Source organism: Eriocheir sinensis, unplaced genomic scaffold, assembly GCF_024679095.1.
Source record: "Eriocheir sinensis breed Jianghai 21 unplaced genomic scaffold, ASM2467909v1 Scaffold317, whole genome shotgun sequence".
NCBI lineage: Eukaryota > Metazoa > Arthropoda > Malacostraca > Decapoda > Varunidae > Eriocheir > Eriocheir sinensis.
Window position 1 is genome coordinate 316,726 of NW_026111629.1, and position 20,193 is coordinate 336,918.

At 40.0% G+C, this 20,193-nt stretch overlaps 1 long non-coding RNA gene across 3 annotated transcripts; it reads left to right on the forward strand.

Annotated features, from left to right (window-relative positions):
- The first annotated feature begins 724 nt into the window (after nt 1-724).
- On the forward strand, nt 725-13,110 carry LOC126991668 (uncharacterized). 3 transcript variants are annotated; one of them, XR_007745744.1, is made up of 3 exons: nt 725-1,100; nt 2,185-2,246; nt 10,614-13,110. It is a non-coding gene; the product is annotated as an uncharacterized LOC126991668 (long non-coding RNA). The 3 variants fall into 3 exon arrangements; XR_007745743.1 differs by lacking the exon at nt 2,185-2,246 and adding an exon at nt 9,673-9,734; XR_007745742.1 differs by lacking the exons at nt 725-1,100; nt 2,185-2,246 and adding exons at nt 8,438-8,586; nt 9,673-9,734.
- The last annotated feature ends 7,083 nt before the right edge of the window (nt 13,111-20,193 follow it).

Below are 20,193 nucleotides of genomic sequence, written 5' to 3' on the forward strand. Positions count from 1 at the left end.
TTGTTTCCTTTTTTTGTGCCCTTGAGCTGTCTCCTTTGTTGTTAAAAAAAAAGATTAATGAAGTGATGAGAATTTGGCAATGTTGACTAGAAAATAGGTGAATATGAATAAAAGAAAATGAATGTGATGAGTTAATGGAATACAACAGTAGTTAAATAAATTTGAATAGAAATAACATAAAATTAAAGTACTTCATGATAAAAACTTAAAAAGTCGGGTTATTATCCTTGCTAGTTATTTAAAAAGCTAGCTACTGTCGGTATGGTGCTGTTCTTGTACCGGTCAGCTCAGGTTCTGATGGGGACCAGCTTCTTTGGGCGGCGTACTGCTCGACGGGGCCTCGGGGCTTCGGGAGGGAGCAGGTGTCTGTGGCGTGGGTTGTGAAGTAGCCAGGGGCGGTATACACAAAAGTTCTTAGCATCGCTAAGTGCACTTAACGGCAAAGAATCGTTAAGTTTTCTACTTAAAATGGCGCTGGGCCGCTTAGCGCTGAAGCTGGAGCACTTAGCGGGCGGAATATTTAAGGCGGGGAAGGGGCTCCCTTAGCACCGTTAAAAATGCATAAGTATTGCAACATGGTGGATTACAGCGGGATGAAAGGCATCACCTCCTAATATATCTGCCTCGTCTAGACGAATTGGAGGCGTGTAATGATTTGAAACTCATCCTGAAATATCTGTGGACTGTGCTGACCGTGCTGAGATGAGTGGTTCGGCGAGGCGGACCTTGGAAACACCTACATGGCCATCACGACTGAAGTGGTGTTCGCTGACAGGTAAAATGCAGGTGCAACCTTCACAGGGTGACAGAGATTGAGTGATAACAGACACTGGAGACCCTCCAAGCGATGGCTGGTGACCGCCTGCCACCATCCACAGGCTGTCACACAAGGAGCCCTGGGAGTAACCTTGCTGGAAGCCCCGCGGGCCGCAGTGTGTGGCTGGCGTTATACAGCCCCCAGCCATCGCCTGGAGGGCATCCAGTGTCTGTTATCACTCACCTTAGGTAGTCTGTGAAGGTCCAGTCATCACTGGTGCACGTGTATCTTACCTGTGATCAACACCGGCAGCCACAGACTCCTGCCCAAGGAACGAACACAGGTGAGCCAATATTTTACCTCGCCAGACTTATCCTTTACAATATTCAACTCTTTAAACCTAACACACCTGTTAATCTTGTGACTGACTTCAACAAACGTTTCCCACCAACCTTACCAAACCCTAAACAATACCTATTTGGGTCACTAGTGTCTGTTATGTAATTTTTACTTGACTAACCTCCCAGCGGCGATAAACCAAACCTAACCTGGGTAAATTTATCATTGACATATAGTTATTTCAACTTAATCTGTTATTTAAGATAGCCAGTTTTAACCAAATCAGCAATTATTTAGAAAAGTTGATATTTTTAACCTAACTTAAATGTCAGAAGTGTCCTAACAAAATTACCTTCCTTTGCTTATTTTTAGTAACCAAACCAAATCAATTTGACGTACCGGTAGCTCTTAAACCGAACTTGCTCTAGTACTCAAGCTTGCATCACTTATGACTTTTTTCCTTTAATCCTAAATCAACTTGTTTAGAAACCTTGCTCTGACATACCTAACTTAATATAAGTTCACCTCTCCTAACTCAGATAAATTTCCGATTTGTGTTACTGACTATTTTTTAAACAAACATTTTGATTTTGGACGTAAATTTTTTACCAAACTAACTATCATTCAGAATGTTGCCTTATTTTAACTTAACAAAAAATTATAAACGTCACCTAACCTCATTGATCCTACTTAACGAACGGTAGCTATCCTTCCTGTAAAATACCTCCCAGGAATCCCTGGGTGTTGCAAAATGATACTAATACCCATGCTAGCTAGCATTGTAGTATTGTTTAATTTGTTTTGGTCATGTCTTTTTTTTCACATTTAAAATTAATTAGTTCACAGTATATTATGGCTTTTGTTATTTGCAGCTTCCTTTCTTATGAAGATCTAAAAGTGAATTTTATGATTATTCTTAGTCTTACTCCCAAATAGCTATTAAAGTCAATCAACAATGCTAAAATCTTTTTGAACAAAAAAAATTGCAAATTGGTCCATGAGTCAAGAGTTTTGACTTCTGGACAAGTATAGATATAGATATAGGGCAGGTGCCAAAGCATTTCTAATTGTAATGTATCTATTTGCAGTGATCGTGATGACATTGACAACAACGAGCAAGTCCTCCTAGACCTAGAGTGACCTCAAGCTGGTATTCGCCACATAACATTATTGTTTAATCATTTAGTTTTTATCATCCAGCATCAAGCAATCATTCCCATGCAAGAATATAATGCACAATATAAGCAACTTCAATTGCTAGAAAATAAGACAATGTTGCCAGCCCATATAGTGTGCACTGTGCAGTAAATAACTCATGTAGATAATGCCTGTTATTCTATCACATACTTATGTCGATGCAATGTCTTTTAGTTCTTGCTTCAGGTATATTAATTATTAATCCATTCTTATTTCTCCGACGGCCATTTCCTGTGTCGATACATCAATCAGTTCAGTACTTTTATTTTCTTAGCTTGTGTTTTGCAATTCTTTGCCAATTAAATCACTGGACACATCTTAATAAATATCACAGATTTAATTATCATATATCAGTCCCATAAGTTTATTTCAGATGCTCTTAAAACAACATCTGTCCATTCATAGTCCAACTTAACCTGGTAGCAGCAACAGGCCAAATTTGTGGCTTTACCGTGTACCAGCGATGGGCCACATTTTTGTCATGATATAAACCCCCAAAAATAGATGATGCATAAACTGATCACAAATGTGTTGATATATATTATGAAATGGTTTGCGTGAGTGATGATTTTTTCTCATTCTTCTCGCTCAGAGGGGCCTTTAAGAAACATGATCCCTGCAGCTACCAGGTTAACCTCTTTTAGTATAGTACACTAATCAAGAAAAACATCCCAATTAATATATATATATATATATATATATATATATATATATATATATATATATATATATATATAGATATATATATAGATATATATATATATATAGATATATATATATATATTATGTTGTTTATTTGAACTTGTACTCATATTTCAGGGCCAAACATGATGTGGAAGACGAAATCAGTTGTCTCCATCAGTCGGGTTTGTGCCATGGCAGCTTTCTCCAGCTGTCCGGCAGAGGTCCAGTCCATGCCATGGAGAAATTAAGCATTCAAGAGATGGATCCGCAGCTACTCATCCAATCAGAAAATACTTGCAATGACCTATCTCTTTTCTCTCTTCTGTACCACCATGCTTTGCTTACACAACTGAGCCAAGGTACTTAAACTCATTAATCTCCTCCATTTCTTCACCATTCAAAATTATTTTGCATTCTTTTTCACATTCAATTTCCACTCTATATGGGCATACAAAATCTACAACCTCCCTTCTACTCCGCTCACAAACCATCACTTTACTTTTGTTGACATTTACTAACTTTCTCCTTTTACATACACTATCAAAAACACTGACCAAATTTTGTAAGTCACTTTCATTTTCTGCATTGAGCACCGTGTCATCAGCAAATAAGATTGAATTCATCACCCACTTCCTCCCTCCCTCAGCATACATTTTTACTTCAATTTCCCCAACTTTGCCCTTCATTTCTCATAACACCATCCATATAAATATTGAACAACCATGATGACATATATATCTTTAAGACGTCCCACAATGCCAGCCAATCGACTCTGTCATAAACTTTCTTTAGAATAACTAGATCCATGAAGGCAGCATAGTATTTTTCCTTTTGCTAATATTTTTTCTAATAAAACACCATACTGAAGGAAAATATCTGATCCACACATCCTCTTCCCTTCCTAAAGTCTCCTTGTTCTTCACTGATTTTCTCTTCTGTAAGTCTTTGCACAATCTCAATTAGGACTTTTCCATATACCTTTCCAGGTAGCCTACACTCAGCAGACTTATACCCCTACAACTCCCACTTCCCCTCTCCTGCCCTTCCCCTTGTAAACTGGGACCATGATGGCTTTTGTCAAGTCTGCTGGGACCTCCCCCCCCCCTTCCCAGGCCACTTCACATATCTTGACCATTCATATAGTAACTTCATCTCCACACTTCAACATTTCTGCTGTGATTCCTCTCAATTCATTCATCATCATCATCCCATCAATGCCTGCTCTTAGGAGCTCCCACCAGGGGATGGCCACGGCAGAAGTTTCCATCTTTCTCTATCCGGACACTCACTCCTTGCCTGCTCAAAGTTTCTCAAGGATCTCTCATCCTTCTCCCTAACGTACTCCTGCACCCTATCTCTCCATTTCACTGGAGGTCGTCCTCTAACATTCCCTCCCTCAATCTCACATACACCCTTCTGGTCATCTTACTCTCCTCCATTTGCTCCATGTGGCCAAACCACTTTAAAGTCACTTATTCCCTTCACCCCCGTGACACATTCCAAAACGCTCATACACACTTTCATTACTTATTCCATCCATTCTACTCACACCACAAGCACTCCTCAAATAACTCATTTCCACTGCCTGCACTCTAGACCTCTGACTTTCATTCAAGGCCCATGTTTCACTTGCATATGTGAGGGTTGGTACTATTATTGTATTTTCAACTGATAACTGATCCAGGGTACTTAAACTCATTGACCTCCTCCATTTCTTCACCATTCAGAATTATTTTGCATTCTTTTTCACATTCAGTTCCCACTCTATATGGGCATACAAAATCTACAACTTCACTTCTCCCCTCACAAACCATCACTTTACTTTTGTTGACATTTACTTTCAGCTTTCTCCTTTTACAGACGCTATGAAAATCACTGACCAAGTTTTGTAAGTCACTTTCATTTTCTGCAATGAGCACCGTGTCATCAGTAAACAGGATTGAATTCAGCACCCACTGCCTTCCCTCAGCGTACATTTTTACTCCAACTTTGCCCTTTATTTCTCTCATGACACCATCCATATAAATATTGAACAACCATGGTGACATGACACGCCCCTGCCCTAATCCCACCTTTTATCTCAAAATGTTCACTTGTTTCTCCACCAATTTTGACACATGCAGATGCACCCTCATAGAAAGACTTTATTGCACTAAGCAGTTTTCCTCCCACACCATAAATCTTTAAAACATCCCACAATGCAATCCAATCGAATCTGTCATAAGCTTTTTCAAAGTCCATGAAGGCAGCGTATACTTTCTTTCCTTTTGCTATTATTTTTTCTCCTACCATCCTGAAGGAAAATCTTTGATTGATTCCATCAGTTCCTGCTGCTTTTCCATTTTTTCATCTTTTTAATGCCTGATTTACTTCTTCATATGTTATACTTCTTTCTTTATATACTCCTCCTCTACCTCCGCTCAAAACTGTTGCTGTAACAGCTGCTGGATGTCCATCAAAAAAATTCATTAAGTTTTTGAAATATTCTCTCCATGTCTCTTTCACAGCTTCCCCGTCTTTCAACATCTTTCCATTCTCACCAATAACTTCATTAATTTTCCTTGGGGAGATATTATTGGGGTGATGCTTTTCTTTAATTTTTTACTTCTTTCCAATATGATTTCCTGTTCCCTTTATATTTTTCACTTAGTCTTTTCCAAAGTCTTCACCAACTCTCTTCTTACTTTCTTTTATTGCTTGTTTTAATTTCATTTTGCATTCTCTATATTTCTTTTTCCTTTCCCTTTTTACTTGCTCAACCACATTTCTTTCTTAAGTTTTCTTAAAAAAGTTCCCTTTTCTCTTTTACTATCCTCCTTATCTTTTCTGTCCACCATGAATTTCCTTTTCTTTTTCCATCTCTCACCACTTTCATCCCTACCACTTTTTTGTTGTAGTTAACACTACTTCTTTAAATGTTCTAAAATCTTTTTCAGTATCTGTACTATCTTTCACACCTTCCCATTTTTCACTTAAGGCATCTGCCATTTCATGTTATACTCATCTTTTATTTCTTTTTTCCTGTAACTTTTCTATCTTCAGTATCTCCTTTTTTACTTCACCTTTCTTTTCAAACACCCACTTTTGCAAGATGGTCAGAGCCATCGAACATCCCGCTTACTACCTTCGCGTCACAGATATCCTTTCTCAGTCTTCCATCTACTGCCACATAATCAATCAATCCTTTCTGCTCATAATCATTCCCCCTCCTCCATGTGTATATGTGGATATAGGCAAAAGTAATAAAGCCCCACACATCAGAAGTTGTATTGCTTTGCCTAGGTTATGCAGATGATGTAGTATTAGTGGAAGGATTTTGCCTGATCCTAAATGACTTTGGTATGGAATGGAAACTTATCTTTAAACATAATAATGGAAATTCACACCAGCAGTAGGACAGCGGGTGCTGGGAAACAATATCTTAGAGGTAATAGAAACACAAGGTTATTTAGTATTTGAGATAAGCAAGGAGGCCATAGGAGAAAGCACAAAGAAAACTGAATGAAGCCAAGGTAAGGAAAATGACGGGTGTTAACATCAGTGGTAGAGAAGGGAAATTAGCCAGTATGAATATGGAAGTTGCTTTTGGATGGGGAAAGTAGTAACCCCACAGCTATCTTGTATGGGTCAGCAAAACTAACACTTAAGATGTCGGGAGATTAGAAGTCATTCAAGACCAGTTGGCATGATAGTGTTCACATGCTCTCAGGGGAAATGGGGTGAAGCTTCTGAGAAAGGTTAACAAAGGGGAAGCTGAGTTTCAAAGAGAGGAAATGAGTGAACACCGGTGGGCCAAATTAATATAACACTGGAAATTCAAGACAATCCCCTTTGGAAAAAGGAAATATACAGAGAGGGAAAGCATATGATGACACTGGAGCAGAGTGAAACAATGTGAATGGAAGACCTGTCAAAGATAGTTGAGAAAAGTTGCCTCTGTGAATGGAGAAGTACCTATACCTATCTATAGTACCTCAGATAGGTGTAGAAGCTCGGGAAACATTAGAACATTTTATAATAGTACTAATGATTGTGTGCCTTGACCCACTGAGGCAAAGATATACCAGAGTAACCTGACTGAAAGTTGATATATATAAAAATAAATAAACAAGAAAGTCACTGAACACACGAGTCTGAAATTATGGTAGCCATCTCACGGGAGGCTAATGCATTATGTGTTGTATGTTGGTCTCTGAATACAGTACAGTGACAAACAGCTTGAATATTGAAGAAACTTCAAACTATTGAGGAGTGTGAATTAACGCATCTTAGCACATTGCATTTTGGCGGTAGAGGGGTCAGGTTAGGTTGGTCATAGGCTAGGTATAGTTAGGTTTGGTCAGGTCTAGTTAGATTTAGTTTGTTTTTGACTTGTCTACTTTTATTATTTGGTAATTCCGTGTGATACGCTTCGCGCTACGCCTTTGTTGTCACCGGCGGCTGAGGAGACGACGTCAGGGCAGTGATATACATATTTTGCCAAAACACACAAAAGAATAGTGGAGGTACACCGGAAACATGAAAAGATGCACCTTTATAACGATCATAGGCAATAAAGACCACAAGAGGAAGAAGAAGAAGGCTCGTTTATGTCGATCATTTACTCCATTGATGTGTCTATTGTTTCCAAACAAGCTTTTGTGTACAGATAGATAACGTGTTGAATGCATTATAGCTATTTCATCTTTGCATAATATGTCCTGTGGTAACTATATACAATGCTTTTGCAAGTTGTCGTTTTGCTAGGCGATGCACTTCATACCGGTATTTTGCTCAAAAAATACTTAGCTTAGAGTCCGCTAAGGGGAATTCTAAGTAATACTTAAGGGCCTATGCTTAGCTAAAAGTTGTTAAGTGCAAGGCTTAGTATTATTCTTAGAATATTTGTGTATACGGCCCCTGGGGCGGTATACACAAACGTTCTTAGCATCGCTAAGTGCACTTAACGGCAAAGAATCGTTAAGTTTTCTACTTAAAATGGCGCCGAGCCGCTTAGCGGTGAAGCTGGAGCACTTAGCGGGCGGAAAATTTAAGGCGGGGAAGGGGCTCCCTTAGCACCGTTAAAAATGCATAAGTATTGCAACATGGTGGATTACAGCGGGATGAAAGGCATCACCTCCTAATATATCTGCCTCGTCTAGACGAATTGGAGGCGTGTAATGATTTGAAACTCATCCCGAAATATCTGTGGACTGTGCTGACCGTGCTGAGATGAGTGGCTCGGCGAGGCGGACCTTGGAAACACCTACATGGCCATCACGACTGAAGTGGTGTTCGCTGACAGGTAAAATGCAGGTGCAACCTTCACAGGCTGACAGAGATTGAGTGATAACAGACACTGGAGACCCTCCAAGCGATGGCTGGTGACCGCCTGCCACCATCCACAGGCTGTCACACAAGGAGCCCTGGGAGTAACCTTGCTGGAAGCCCCGCGGGCCGCAGTGTGTGGCTGGCGTTATACAGCCCCCAGCCATCGCCTGGAGGGCATCCAGTGTCTGTTATCACTCACCTTAGGTAGTCTGTGAAGGTCCAGTCATCACTGGTGCACGTGTATCTTACCTGTGATCAACACCGGCAGCCACAGACTCCTGCCCAAGGAACGAACACAGGTGAGCCAATATTTTACCTCGCCAGACTTATCCTTTACAATATTCAACTCTTTAAACCTAACACACCTGTTAATCTTGTGACTGACTTCAACAAACGTTTCCCACCAACCTTACCAAACCCTAAACAATACCTATTTGGGTCACTAGTGTCTGTTATGTAATTTTTACTTGACTAACCTCCCAGCGGCGATAAACCAAACCTAACCTGGGTAAATTTATCATTGACATATAGTTATTTCAACTTAATCTGTTATTTAAGATAGCCAGTTTTAACCAAATCAACAATTATTTAGAAAAGTTGATATTTTTAACCTAACTTAAATGTCAGAAGTGTCCTAACAAAATTACCTTCCTTTGCTTATTTTTAGTAACCAAACCAAATCAATTTGACGTACCGGTAGCTCTTAAACCGAACTTGCTCTAGTACTCAAGCTTGCATCACTTATGACTTTTTTCCTTTAATCCTAAATCAACTTGTTTAGAAACCTTGCTCTGACATACCTAACTTAATATAAGTTCACCTCTCCTAACTCAGATAAATTTCCGATTTGTGTTACTGAGTATTTTTTAAACAAACATTTTGATTTTGGACGTAATTTTTTTACCAAAACTAACTATCATTCAGAATGTTGCCTTATTTTAACTTAACAAAAAATTATAAACGTCACCTAACCTCATTGATCCTACTTAACGAACGGTAGCTATCCTTCCTGTAAAATACCTCCCAGGAATCCCTGGGTGTTGCAAAATGATACTAATACCCATGCTAGCTAGCATTGTAGTATTGTTTAATTTGTTTTGGTCATGTCTTTTTTTTTCACATTTAAAATTAATTAGTTCACAGTATATTATGGCTTTTGTTATTTGCAGCTTCCTTTCTTATGAAGATCTAAAAGTGAATTTTATGATTATTCTTAGTCTTACTCCCAAATAGCAATTAAAGTCAATCAACAAAGCTAAAATCTTTTTGAACAAAAAAAATTGCAAATTGGTCCATGAGTCAAGAGTTTTGACTTCTGGACAAGTATAGATATAGATATAGGGCAGGTACCAAAGCATTTCTAATTGTAATGTATCTATTTGCAGTGATCGTGATGACATTGACAACAACGAGCAAGTCCTCCTAGACCTAGAGTGACCTCAAGCTGGTATTCGCCACATAACATTATTGTTTAATCATTTAGTTTTTATCATCCAGCATCAAGCAATCATTCCCATGCAAGAATATAATGCACAATATAAGCAACTTCAATTGCTAGAAAATAAGACAATGTTGCCAGCCCATACAGTGTGCACTGTGCAGTAAATAACTCATGTAGATAATGCCTGTTATTCTATCACATACTTATGTCGATGCAATGTCTTTTAGTTCTTGCTTCGGGTATATTAATTACTAATCCATTCTTATTTCTCCGACGGCCATTTCCTGTGTCGATACGTCAATCAGTTCAGTACTTTTATTTTCTTAGCTTGTGTTTTGCAATTCTTTGCCATTTAAATCACTGGACACATATTAATAAATAATACAGATTTAATTATCATATATCAGTCCCATAAGTTTATTTCAGATGCTCTTAAAACAACATCTGTCCATTCATAGTCCAACTTAACCTGGTAGCAGCAATGGGCCAAATTTGTGGCTTTACCGTGTACCAGCGATGGGCCACATTTTTGCCATGATATAAACCCCCAAAAATAGATGATGCATAAACTGATCACAAATGTGTTGATATATATATGAAATGGTTTGTGTGAGTGATGATTTTTTCTCATTTTTCTCGCTCGGAGGAACCTTTAAGAAACATGATCCCTACAGCTACCAGGTTAACCTCTTTTAGTATAGTACACTAATCAAGAAAAACATCCCGATTAATATATATATATATATATATATATATATATATATATATATATATATATATATATATATATATATATATATATATATATATATATATATATATATATATATATATATATATATATATATATTATGTTGTTTATTTGAACTTGTACTCATATTTCAGGGCCAAACATGATGTGGAAGAAGAAATCAGTTGTTTCCATCAGTCGGGTTTGTGCCATGGCAGCTTTCTCCAGCTGTCCGGCAGAGGTCCAGTCCATGCCATGGAGAAATTCAGCCCCCAACAATGAGATGGCATGCCAGAGATGGATCTGCAGCTTCTCCTCCAATCAATCAATCCTTGCAATGCCCTTTCTCTTTTTTCTCCTTCTGTACCACCATGCTTACACATAACTGATCCAAGGTACTTAAACTCGTTAACCTCCTCCATTTCTTCACCATTCAAAATTATTTGGCATTCTTTTTCACATTCAATGCCCACTCTATATGGGCATACAAACTCTACAACCTCCCTTCTACTCTGCTCACAAACCATCACTTTACTTTTGTTGAAATTTACTTTCAACTTTCTCCTTTTACATACACTATCAAAAACACTGACCAAATTTTGTAAGTCACTTTCATTTTCTGCATTGAGCACCGTGTCATCAGCAAATAAGATTGAATTCATCACCCACTTCCTTCCCTCCCTCAGCATACATTTTTACTTCAATTTCCCCAACTTTGCCCTTCATTTCTCATAACACCATCCATATAAATATTGAACAACCACGATGACATGACACACCCCTGCCTTAGCCCACTTTCATCTCAAAATGTTCACTTGTTTCTCCACTAATTTTGACACATGCAGATGCATCCTCATAGAAAGACTTTATTGCATAAAGCAGTTTTCCTCCCACACCATATATCTTTAAGACGTCCCACAATGCCAGCCAATCGACTCTGTCATAAACTTTCTTTAGAATAACTAGATCCATGAAGGCAGCATAGTATTTTTTCCTTTTGCTAATATTTTTTCTAATAAAACACCATCCTGAAGGAAAATATCTGATCCACACATCCTCTTCCCTTCCTGAAGTCTCCTTGTTCTTCACTGATTTTCTCTTCTGTAAGTCTTTGCGCAGTCTCAATTAGGACTTTTCCATATACCTTTCCAGGTAGCCTACACTCAGCAGACTTATACCCCTACAACTCCCACCTCCCCTCTCCTGCCCTTCCCCTTGTAAACTGGGACCATGATGGCTTTTGTCAAGTCTGCTGGGACCTCCCCCCCCCCTTCCCAGGCTACTTCACATATCTTGACCATTCATAAAGTAACTTCATCTCCACACTTCAACATTTCTGCTGTGATTCCTCTCAATTCATTCATCATCATCATCTCGTCGACGCCTGCTCTTAGGAGCTCCCACCAGGGGATGGCCACGGCAGAAGTTTCCATCTTTCTCTATCCGGACACTCCCTCCTTGCCTGCTCAAAGTTTCTCAAGGATCTCTCATCCTTCTCCCTAATGTACTCCTGCACCCTATCTCTCCATTTCACTGGAGGTCGTCCTCTAACATTCCCTCCCTCAATCTCACATACACCCTTCTGGTCATCTTACTCTCCTCCATTCACTCCATGTGGCCAAACCACTTTAAAGTCACTTATTCCCTTCACCCCCGTGACACATTCCAAAACGCTCATACACACTTTCATTACTTATTCCATCCATTCTACTCACACCACAAGCACTCCTCAAATAACTCATTTCCACTGCCTGCACTCTAGACCTCTGACTTTCATTCAAGGCCCATGTTTCACTTGCATATGTGAGGGTTGGTACTATTATTGTATTTTCAACTGATAACTGATCCAAGGTACTTAAACTCATTGACCTCCTCCATTTCTTCACCATTCAGAATTATTTTGCATTCTTTTTCACATTCAGTTCCCACTCTATATGGGCATACAAAATCTACAACTTCACTTCTACTCCCCTCACAAACCATCACTTTACTTTTGTTGACATTTACTTTCAGCTTTCTCCTTTTACAGACGCTATGAAAATCACTGACCAAGTTTTGTAAGTCACTTTCATTTTCTGCAATGAGCACTGTGTCATCAGTAAACAGGATTGAATTCAGCACCCACTACCCTCCCTCAGCATACATTTTTACTCCAACTTTGCCCTTTATTTCTCTCATGACACCATCCATATAAATATTGAACAACCATGGTGACATGACACGCCCCTGCCTTAATCCCACCTTTATCTCAAAATGTTCACTTGTTTCTCCACCAATTTTGACACATGCAGATGCATCCTCATAGAAAAACTTTATTGCACTAAGCAGCTTTCCTCCTACACCATAAATCTTTAAAACATCCCACAATGCAATCCAATCGAATCTGTCATAAGCTTTTTCAAAGTCCATGAAGGCAGCGTATAGTTTCTTTCCTTTTGCTATTATTTTTTCTACTACCATCCTGAAGGAAAATATCTGATTGATTCCATCAGTTCCTGCTGCTTTTCCATTTTTTCATCTTTTTAATGCCTGATTTACTTCTTCATATGTTATACTTCTTTCTTTATATACTCCTCCTCTACCTCCGCTCAAAACTGTTGCTGTAACAGCTGCTGGACGTCCATCATCAAAATTCATTAAGTTTTTGAAATATTCTCTCCATGTCTCTTTCACAGCTTCCCCGTCTTTCAACATCTTTCCATTCTCACCCATAACTTCATTAATTTTCCTTGGGGAGATATTATTGGGGTGATACTTTTCTTTCGTTTTTTACTTCTTTCCAATATGATTTCCTGTTCCCTTTATATTTTTCACTTAGTCTTTTCCAAAGTCTTCACCAACTCTCTTCTTACTTTCTTTTATTGCTTGTTTTAATTTCATTTTGCATTCTCTATATTTCTTTTTCCTTTCCCTTTTTACTTGCTCAGCCACATTTCTTTCTTAAGTTTTCTTAAAAAAGTTCCCTTTTCTCTCTTACTATCCTCCTTATCTCTTCTGTCCACCATGAATTTCATTTTCTTTTTCCATCTCTCACCACTTTCATCCCTACCACTTTTTTGTTGTAGTTAACAATACTTCTTTAAATGTTCTAAAAACTTTTTCAGTATCTGTACTATCTTTCACACCTTCCCATTTTTCACTTAAGGCCTCTGCCATTTCACGTTATACTCATCTTTATTTCTTTTTTCCTGTAACTTTTCTATCTTCAGTATCTCCTTTTTTACTTCACCTTTCTTTTCAAACACCCACTTTTGCAAGATGGTCAGAGCCATCGAACATCCCGCTTACTACCTTCGCGTCACAGATATCCTTTCTCAGTCTTCCATCTACTGCCACATAATCAATCAATCCTTTCTGCTCATAATCATTCCCCCTCCTCCATGTGTATATGTGGATATAGGCAAAAGTAATAAAGCCCCACACATCAGAAGTTGTATTGCTTTGCCTAGGTTATGCAGATGATGTAGTATTAGTGGAAGGATTTTGCCTGATCCTAAATGACTTTGGTATGGAATGGAAACTTATCTTTAAACATAATAATGGAAATTCACACCAGCAGTAGGACAGCGGATGCTGGGAAACAATATCTTAGAGGTAATAGAAACACATGGTTATTTAGCATTTGAGATAAGCAAGGAGGCCATAGGAGAAAGCACAAAGAAAACTGAGTGAAGCCAAGGTAAGGAAAATGACGGGTGTTAACATCAGTGGTAGAGAAGGGAAATTAGCCAGTATGAATATGGAAGTTGCCTTTGGATGGGGAAAGTAGTAACCCCACAGCTATCTTGTATGGGTCAGCAAAACTAACACTTAAGATGTCGGGAGATTAGAAGTCATTCAAGACCAGTTGGCATGATAGTGTTCACATGCTCTCAGGGGAAATGGGGTGAAGCTTCTGAGAAAGGTTAACAAAGGGGAAGCCTAGTTTCAAAGAGAGGAATTGAGTGAACACCAGTGGGCCAAATTAATATAACACTGGAAATTCAAGACAATCCCCTTTGGAGAAAGGAAATATACAGAGAGGGAAAGCATATGATGACACTGGAGCAGAGTGAAACAATGTGAATGGAAGACCTGTCAAAGATAGTTGAGAAAAGTGGCCTCTGTGAATGGAGAAGTACCTATACCTATCTATAGTACACCAGATAGGTGTAGAAGGTCGGGAAACATTAGAACATTTTATAATAGTATTAATGATTGTGTGCCTTGACCCACTGAGGTAAAGATATACCAGAGTAACCTGACTGGAAGTTGATATATATCAAAATAAACAAGAAAGTCACTGAACACACGAGTCTGAAATTATGGTAACCATCTCACGGGAGGCTAATGCATTATGTGTTGTATGTTGGTCTCTGAATACAGTACAGTGACAAACAGCTTGAATATTGAAGAAACTTCAAACTATTGAGGAGTGTGAATTAACGCATCTTAGCACATTGCATTTTGGCGGTAGAGGGGTCAGGTTAGGTTGGTCATAGGCTAGGTATAGTTAGGTTTGGTCAGGTCTAGTTAGATTTAGTTTGTTTTTGACTTGTCTACTTTTATTATTTGGTAATTCCGTGTGATACGCTTCGCGCTACGCCTTTGTTGTCACCGGCGGCTGAGGAGACGACGTCAGGGCAGTAATATACATATTTTGCCAAAACACACAAAAGAATAGTGGAGGTACACCGGAAACATGAAAAGATGCACCTATATAACGATCATAGGCAATAAAGACCACAAGAGGAAGAAGAAGAAGACTCGTTTATGTCGATCATTTTCTCCACTGTTGTGTCCATTGTTTCCAAACAAGCTTTTGTATACAGATAGATAACGTGTTGAATTCATTATAGCTATTTCATCTTTGCATAATATGCACTGTGGTAGCTATATACAATGCTTTTGCAAGTGATCGTTTTGCTAGGCGATGTACTTCATACCGGTATTTTGCTCAAAAAATACTTAGCTTAGAGTCCGCTAAGGGGAATTCTAAGTAATACTTAAGGGCCTATGCTTAGCTAAAAGTTGTTAAGTGCAAGGCTTAGTATTATTCTTAGAATATTTGTGTATACGGCCCCTGGTGCCGAGCCTATGAAGCTGAAGGGTCAGGAGGTTCGGAATGGCGAGAAGGTTCAGTTGGGTGATGGCTTCATTGTAAATTGTGTAGTTCGACCCCATGATGCTTACAATTGCCCTCTTCTGTACTTTTTCCAGTTTGTTTGTGTGTTGTTGAGGGATACGACCAGAGTGGAGAGGCGTAGCACAGCCTTGGCAGGATGAATGTGGTGTAAACATGTGTCAGGTCGGAGGCAGTGACGCCAAATTTCTTGAGAGTGCGGAGCATGTGCAGTCTGTATGAGGTGGCGGAGATCGTAGTGTTGGTGTAAGGGTCCCAGCTGAGCTTGTCGTCGAGGAGGATGCCAAGTAGTTTAGTGGTGTGCACAGCTTCCAGGATGTGATCACTGAGCTTGAGTGTTGGGGGTGGAGTAGGTGTAATGGCCAGGTCGAAGTGCATGACTATTGTTTTCTTCCTGTTAATGGTGACGGACTAGTCTTGGGCCCAGGCCAGCAGGGTGTTGAGATCATTTTGAAGGGAGGTGTAGTATGGTGAAGTGTTGTTAATTGCTGCAGCTATTGTGGAATCGTGTGTGTGTGTGTGTGTGTGTGTGTGTAGGACAATAATAACAGTAATGTGAAAGGAATAGATAAATATATAAATCGATGCAGAGATAGGAAAAAAGATAGATGCATAAATAGATATAGACATATAGATCGATAGATTGGCTATGCATAAGTGGATAGGTGAGTTGGAATGTTTTTTATATAGATGGATAAATAAACGACTAACAGACACACAAATACAGACAGAAAGACAGATAGATTGACTAACAAAGACACAGACAGACAGACTGACAGACAGACACAGATGCTGAGTCAGAGAAAACAACATTTGAAAGAATCTTAGTCGAATTCGTAATCGTATAATGGGACGGATGGAGGGAGGAAGGAGAAGCCCGCAGTGGTCCGGTATTGGCTGAGATTTTTGGACGAAAGTTTGTGTGAATTTTCTTTTTTATGGAAGCTTGCATTAAGTCGTTCGTGAAGCGAGGTAGATTGAACAAAATAACATGTTTTCTACTCTGACGGAACGAGTAAGACGAGAGTTAGGAAACCAAAGCTGTGTTTTTAGTATCTACTCGGTGCAACAAGTTAAGGCAAACGCTCAAGGTGCAAACTATTATAAAAATATGAAGTGCCACGATTTGTGTAATACTTCAACGCAACAAAATGAATGAAAAGTGCAGGAAGTTTTTAGCTCATCCCGCCATATTAAGACAAAATGAAAATGACAAGGGCTTTTTTATCACCCCGCGCGGGAAAATTATTGAATATTTAAAAAAAAAAGTCACGGTTTATTTCTGCCTTGGGGGACCCAATCAAAACAATAAACAGAAATGTCAGTTTTTGTAGCGCCAGGATGTAAAATGAAACAGGGAGTCGTGAAAACATAAATACAAACCGATTCAAGGCACAGGAAGAAAAGATGTGGACCTCAGGTGTTGGGAGGCTCAAGTAGTAACATCACTCCACCGTGCGAAGAAAAGATGTGGACCTCAGGTGTTGGGAGGCACAAGTAGTAACATCACTCCACCGTGCGAAGAAAAGATGTGGACCTCAGGTGTTGGGAGGCACAAGTAGTAACATCACTCCACCGGGCGAAGAAAAGATGTGGACCTCAGGTGTTGGGAGGCACAAGTAGTAACATCACTCCACCGGGCGAAGAAAAGATGTGGACCTCAGGTGTTGGGAGGCTCAAGTAGTAACATCACTCCACCGTGCTAGAGTAACTCAGATCGAGTCTTTACTCCTTATGTCTCCTCATACAAAAGATGGGTGATGGAGACATGGTTCGGTTCAAGGCCTGGGTATCAGGTGATGGAATGCTCAAGTGGCAACATCACCTAACCGGCCTGGAGAAAATATCATTAAACCCTTACTTTCTATCCCTCTTACTCAGAAAAAAAAAGGTTATAGAGATTTGGTGCGATTCAAGCCAGAAAAAAAAAAAAAAAACGTACATTTCAAGTGATGGAAAACTCAGGAAACATCAGTGAACCAGCCAAGGGTAACTATGATTGAACCTTTACGCTTTCCTTCCTCTTCGTCAAAAAAGTAAGGGAGAGACTTGGTTCGACTCTATCCAGGAATATAAAGGTCATGGTTCTCAGGTGATGGAAGACTCGGGAAACATCACTGAACCGGCTAACTGCAGCTAGGATTGAACCTCTACTTTCAGCTTCCTTCTTAATGGAAAAATATATGAGTCGTAGAGTTACGGCTCGATTCAAGCCATAGATATATAGAGCTTCGTTCTCAGGCGATGGGAGGCTCAAGTTACATCACAACTGGTAAAGAGGATCTAACCTTAAACTCGACATTAATATCATATGAATACAATGCAGCTCACTTCTCTCGATCTTGCTTTCGCCCCCAGGCATTAGGGAAACAAGACCAGAGAACGCCTCCACATTGAACCGAAAGAGATATTATGAAGATAAGTAGTCGATTGGTTACAAATTATGAAAAAAACGGAAGCAAGGAAACAAAACAAAAAACACAATGAAAAATCGGAAAAGGGTTGGAAAGAATATGACAACAGATGAACGACATACAGGAAAAGGAGAGAAAAGGGGAATTCAAAACGGGAAGATGATGTAAAAATCGTCATTTCCGCGAGGCCTCAATACACGGACGAGCAGCAGGACAGTTCCGCCTCGCGCCGCCCCTCGGAGCAGCGGTGTGGCTAATGCAAGAAGCAGTTCCGCGCGCTGGGCCCCCGAGACCACGCCGGAGGGATGGGACGGAATACAGAAGCAGGGCGTTGTCAGGGAGGGAGTCCGGGAGGAACGGTTAACAGAGTAAGCTGAAAGGTTACACGCTGAGACCAGCAGAGTGTCTCACAGGTGTCAAGGCTCCGGGGGGATTAAGGTCGATGGCTACTAAAGGCTCGCGGTCACCGTCAGTATTTTATCGATTTGGTGGAAAAAATTGGCGGGGCGCTAGTAATCACTAGGCTCTCCTAATAGTACTGCTTTGGGGAATTTATAAGGTCTGCTACGCTGTGTTACTTGAATAAATGAAGGTTTGGCTAATACTAGATGTTAAGAGTCCAATCGCTTGTTGTTTTATCGTAGGTGAAAGGAAGTGCTAATCGCTAAAATCTATCAATCCTACTTTTCGGAGTTTAGGTTTGCTACGTTCTATAAGCGCTTTGGTCGACTAGGCGATAGTTTGATTTATTATGGAAGTTAATTAAGAGTTCAATAGTCTTTTGTCGGCGGTAACAAGAGAAGCCGCTAGTAAATCTAGTAATATTGCTACTTATCGGAATCTAGGCTGCTTTTTGCACTTTATAAGCACTTAGTCGAATAGGCGATGATTTAGTTCAGCCCACAAGTTAGGAGTCTCATAGTTTTCAGGCCAATGCGAGTAAGCCGCACTAACATACCTAATCATTGAGGCTGCGAGGCTAGGCGTTGAGGCCACTCTGTCCCCGGAGTGGCTTGGGTCCCGGAGGACTGGTCAGGGGTGCTGACGAGCGATGGCTGGCAGAGGTGGACACAGACTTTACTTCATCAGGTCAAAGGTCACTTACTCAGTCCAACAAGCGGGTAAAGAATAAGGATGCTAAAACAATTATGGCAGAGTGAGTAGTGAGTCGCCGCGCGGGTCGGAGGTGCTGCGCCTTGCTCGCGAAAACGCTGAATCGAAATGGCTGGCCGAGCCAAGAACTCGGTGGAGTTCTGTTACGTTTGTGCGGATCCCACAGGCGATAAGTGGATAGGGTGCTGTCTGTGCCCTAAGTGGTGTCATGTGAAGTGTGCTCATCTGTCTGGAATTAAGTCGGAAAATATATATAAAGTAAATTGGATTTGCAACCCATGCCTTCATAAAGCATCTCTGGCTACCAAAATTGTGGAAAAAATGGAAGAATTCAAGCTGGAATTATCTGAGGAAATATCAGAAGTGAAACAAGAAGTTGAGTCACAAGCGGTCAGTGTGAAGGGGAGCTGGGGGAGGTGGCGCAGGATGTGGCGGACGTTTTGCAGCGGGCTGAACATGTGGAGTCAGCAGATGCAACTTGGGCTGAGGTCACCAAACGTAAGAGGAAAGTTAAGAAGAATTTACTTGTTGTCAAGGCCTCGGAACAAGATAAAAAGGCTACAGAGTTGAAAAGTGAAGTTTCTGAAGCATTACTTGGCATTCAGATTACTGATTCAAGATTTACTATTGGAGGTAATATTATAATGAACTTTGATGATGAGGATATGAGGAATGAGGCAGCCCAAAAAATTGCAATCTGTGGAGAAAGTCAGGACTAAAAGTGTGGGAAAACTGAGGCCAAAGATCGTAATGTGCACAAGGAGGAGACTGGGGATAAGATAATTGAGACACTGCTTAAAAGAAATGAGTTCCTACACTCGATTCCACAAGTTGAGGAGAAAATTGAGAAATTTTTTAGTAAGCCTGCTGCCGGTGGCACAGCACATTATATCCTGAAATGTAATCCAATGGTTAGAGAGCTAATCTACAAGCACCATGATAGAACAAAACTTGAATGGGGGGTGTATACTGTGGGAGACAGATACCATGCAATAATATGTTATCATTGTCAGAGATTTGGTCATATTGAGTCCAAATGCACTGCCAAGGCCAATGGTGAGAACCCAGTATGTTATAAATGTGCAG